This window comes from Gymnoscopelus microlampas (assembly GCF_963454915.1).
Source record: "Gymnoscopelus microlampas genome assembly, chromosome: 13".
NCBI lineage: Eukaryota > Metazoa > Chordata > Actinopteri > Myctophiformes > Myctophidae > Gymnoscopelus > Gymnoscopelus microlampas.
The window spans coordinates 1,608,201-1,613,168 of record NC_139950.1 but is presented as its reverse complement, the minus strand read 5'-3'; the positions used below and the strand labels follow the sequence as shown (position 1 = coordinate 1,613,168).

Sequence of the window (4,968 nt, the reverse complement as noted above, 5' to 3'; positions counted from 1 at the left end):
TCCTCCTAACTCTATGACTGTATCCTGTATACAATTCAAAGGGCTTTGAATGGTATACCGGGCGTATACCATGCACCGTTTTCGTATCCGCCCAAACCTAGAACCGCACTCAGGGTTGCCAGATCTGCTCATTATAATTTCCCTGCAAGATTTTATTTGAAAATAGCCGATCTACAAGCTCACAACGCGTCGCATCGCGACGCGTTGTGAGCTTGTAGATCTGCTATTTTCAAATAGCTGATGTATGTGTTAAAGTGCTCATGTTGCCCATAGTCGCTTCTTTTGGGCTGGTTTTGGGCTGGTTTTCCTAGACCTGGTTGCTTGTTTCTCTCACAGAATCAGCGCGCGTAAGAAACAGGAAGAGAAGAACGGTGTTGTTGTTTTTCTGCAGCTCTAGTCTGCTCCGTTCATTCATTCAGAGTTGTTATGCTAAGGTAAGTTAACGTTCACTGTATATACTATATATTTAGCAAACGTTGTCTTTTGTCATATTCCTCATACTTTTGTTGCTTAAGTTTATGTCATCGATTTATTTAGCGAAGTTAGCGAGGGACTCTCGTCCTTCTTTGTTTACCCCAGAGACACGGCCCGCTGGACTCCGCCAACAAAGTGAGTTTCAGGGCCATGTTTTAAAGCACTATTAAAACGGAGAAGCAGCCTGAAAGATGAATTGAGCACATATGTTAGATGTGATAATCCCTTATCCACGTAATAATCAACCTACAGTAGTATGTTGCTGGGTAGATTTCAGCAGATTAGCTCTGGTTGTGGAGAACATATTTTCAGGCAGCATGAGCATAATATGTTGAAACTAGTGTTCGGTACAAACGTATTTACACACAATTACAATATTATTGTATCCAAGTGATGTTTAAAGCAGGGGTCTTCAACAGGGGGTCCTCAGAGTTACTACCCAGGGGCCGCCAAATCTGTGTGTGTGTTATATATTTATTTTTTACATTAACCACTTGAACCCTAGCATCCCTTTTCTGAGGGTAACCAAAAATAGCAGATCTAGAAAAATAGCAGATCTACAAGCTCACAGTGAGCTTGTAGATCTGCTATTTTTGGCAAAAAGGTTTGGTCTAGAGGGGGTAAAAAGAGCAGACCAAGTTGAAAAAAAAGTTTAATCTGAAATACAATTTTATACAATATAGAGGGGGTCCCTGCTCCATCTCTCTCTCAGCTAGGGGTCTTTGGAAAACGTTGAAGACCTCTGGTTTAAAGCATCTATTTACTACTTTACTTTAGCCATATTTTATGTTTGTCATACAACTGTGTTGTTTAAAAAATGTTTAAAAAATGTTCATCTACAAGCTGACAACATGCTTTGTGATCTTGTAGATGTTCAGAAAATCGCTTTTATAAGAATATTATTTATAATAAATGTATTCAATTAAATGTTGCACCCCTGTGGGTTAGAAAAGCTAAACTGGCCTAGGGCAGTGGTTACCAAACTGGGGGTCGGGACCCCCAGGGGGGTCCCAAGAAGATTATCTTAATGTTTTTCTCACTCAACAGTAAACAAACCAACATACAGTGTAAGTGCATACACTATACAGGGTATCTGCACATTTATAAAGAGACAACTTAAGGACTTATAAGACCTTTTTAATGCCTCTAAAACAGGGGCTTTCAACCAGTGGTCCGGGGACCACCAGTGGTCCTTGAGGGGGTTCCAGGGGGTCCCCAGGCAAATGAATAGTTAGCAACCAAATTGACCCTTATATGTCTGTAACTCTGAGTGTACAAATGGAACCAAATGGACCCGTTAGGGTCCATTTGGTTCCATTTGTACACTCTCAGAGTTAAATGAACACTGATGATGGTGATACAGTGTAGATTGGGACCCCCTAAAAAATCTAAATGGTTGAGTCCCTGGCATATATTTTCAAATGGGGGTCCGATGGCTAATATTTGTCAATTTGGGGGTCCTTGATGCGAAAAAGGTTGAAAACCACTGCTCTAAAATATAAATGGACACACAACAAACAATACTACAAAACATGGTCAAACATTGGCCACATTGTCAAATATTACCTAAGAAATAGGCGCACATTGTGAAAATAGAAGATCTACAAGCTCACATCACAACGCCTCGCGATTGTGAGCTTGTAGATCTGCTATTTTCACAAGCCCGCGGACCCCCATTTGAAAAGATATGCCAGCTAGGGAGTCCCATAAGAGAAGATTTTTACGTCTCTAGCAGTGATTCTTTTAATTTCAAGGACCCCCAGTTTGACATGCATTAGGCTACGGACCCCTATTTAATGGCATTTCTATCTCCGGGACCCCAATTTATATTGTAAAATCTATGTTAATTTAACCATAAGCCATAAGGGTCAATTTGGTTCCTAACTATCCATCATTTAGCTCGGTACCCCCTGGATCTCCCTCGAGGACCCCTGGGGGTCCCCGGACCCCACTTTGAGAACCAATGGCCTAGGTTACCAAGTTAAAACATATTTAGCTTTTACATATTCATCTTGACTATGAGTTATTTATGTTTTCACTAACTATCAACGTGTCTTCTTTCTTTTTTAGGTGTGGATCTTTTGAGACAGCATAGAAATGCACTGGAAGTGTAAGTACTGCTTTTTTCTTCAGAAAAGAGGGCTCAATTATTTAAGCACTATCGCTTGAAACATGGAAGCTATGCCAGAACCACGCCAATTCCCTGCCTTCACACAGATTGTCTGTGCACATTTAAGTCATTTAATGCCCTGAAAGTACATTTATCAAGACATCACCATGAAGAGAGACAGATGAGTGGAGCTGATGAAATCCGTGTGATATTCCATTGCCCTCATTGCAATTTTGAAGAACCCTGCACAGAGCACATTTTTTTCTCCCATTTGCGCCAGCATCTTAGAAATCATGAAACGGTTAAGTGTCCATATCAAAACTGCACTGTTGAGTATAATAACTACTCATCATTTAATGCTCATAAATGTAAAGAACATAGCCTTCCCAGTGAGAAGCATTTGAAGCCTGAAATTGCCATGCACATTGCAGTGATTGCACCTCAAAATTCTGATCAAGATGTGCAACAAGATGAGGCCGATGACCGTACAGATTTTGGCCAAGAGGAACATGAGGAAGAGTCTCAAATTGGAAATTTGGATGATCTCTATTTTCACAATTGTTGCCTCTTTCTTATATCATTTGACAATTTGGCCAATGTTTGACCAGTTTTTATAGTGTAGTTTGTTGTTTACCTTTGATTCAGTAATGGTCTTTTTCTTTCCTTTTGAGGCAATAAAAATGTCTAAAAGTCCTTAAATTGTCACTTCACTGTCATCGGGGGGACCCCCCCCAAAACAAAAATCATGTGGGGACCTCCCTGGGGGTCCCGAATTATCATTGTACCAACAATTAATGCGGTAGGGTTAGACAGTGTCACGTTGTGAGGGTGTAGGCTGGCCATTATTGAGAATGTTGTCCAAAATAGGGACACCAGGTTGAAAACAGACTATTATTATTAGTAGTAGTAGTAATTTGTATTATTATTATTAGATTGTGGCTTATGTTGTTTGTATATTTGGCTGTTTGTCTTGACTGCAAGGCCCTTTGCTACTGTCTTGTCTAGCCTCATTTATGCCAGTGGTTGCCAGTGGTTATTTGTTTAATTCCTTTTTTTACTATTACTTAGTTATTTCTAATTGGCGTCTAGACATTACCAAACATTGTTTCTAATGTATATTATCCTTTTATCCCTTACCTCATAGAGCACTACAATGTTGCAGGACAGATATGCAGCCAGTGGAGCTAAGTGAGTAAGCTACTACTCATGTTAACACACCACTGATACCTGGCAGACAAATGACAAACATCTGACACACTTCAGTTTCTGCTATTAGAAACGTAATGCCAGGTTACACTTTTAAATTGTAATTGTTTATTTTTATTATGTTTTCTGGCAGTCTGGCAGAGTCAACTGAGAGCCTAAGACCAGACCCAACAAGAAGGATGTTTCCCAGGTCTTGGACCTTGAATAACAACCCAGATGGGCCTTCATTGACTCATTGACCCCTGCTTCAGAGAACTGGAACATGTAAGCAAATGTATTCCTTTGAAGTAGGCCTGCATGTGCTTCCTTCAGTCAGTTGAATATTAAGAACACTAAGTATATTTTATCGTAGGACTAGTGCTCATGATGCACACCAGCAAATAGTTATTGATGGGGATGGGGTGGCGACTGTTGACGAATACAAGTATTTGGGTACAACGATTGATTCCAAGCTGACATGGAATTCCTACACTGATTCCATCTATAAGAAAGGTCAGCAGAGGCTGCATTTTATGCACAGACTGAGACAGTATAATGTGCAAAAAAGTGTAATGGTGCTCTTCCATCGATCCTTCGTGGAGAGTGCACTGACTTTCTGTTTTGTTTCCTGGTATGGCTCACTATCATTGGTTAATAAGAACAAACTCCATAAAATCATCAATGTATCCAGCAAGATAGCTGGGGTACGACATGAGAGTATAGCAGCAATGTATGAGACCCGGGTGCTTAGGAAGGGGAGAGCTATTGCTTGGGATAGAACGCACCCGTTATACAGTCAATACCACCTTTTACCATTAGGACGACGGTACACAGTGCCAATGTTGCAGGCTAGGGCTTCAAGATCATTTGTCCCTATAGGACTCCTGAACAAACAGGCCCCATCTCAGTTCTGTGCATACAATGTAATGTGATGCCTCTTGAATCATGACTGGTGGCCTTTTCCAGTTTGTATGTATTTTGTATTTATGTTATGTGTTTGTGATTTTTTTGTATCCTGATGGCACAAAAATGTTGTCTCTCTGTGATCTCTCTCTAGTTATGGATGAACACCGGTAGATCCTCGTTGGAGGAATGTGAACTGACCTGCTCTCTCTCTTTATCTGTCTGTGTCATAGGATGAACTCTGACGAATCCTCGATTGACGGAACTCCTACTTTGTACCCAAAGTGATCCGCTGT

General features: G+C 40.6%; 1 long non-coding RNA gene across 1 annotated transcript in view; it reads left to right on the top strand.

The window, feature by feature from the left end:
* Positions 1–376: 376 nt before the first annotated feature.
* The window catches only part of LOC311058755, a 5,165-nt gene continuing 573 nt past the window's right edge, over positions 377–4,968 (top strand). The window contains exons 1-4 of the long non-coding RNA XR_014602072.1: positions 377–434; positions 3,729–3,772; positions 3,924–4,054; positions 4,906–4,968. The exon at positions 4,906–4,968 is cut by the window's right edge and continues 24 nt beyond it. This is a non-coding gene — a long non-coding RNA (uncharacterized lncRNA). The remainder of the gene's footprint in view (positions 435–3,728; positions 3,773–3,923; positions 4,055–4,905) is intronic.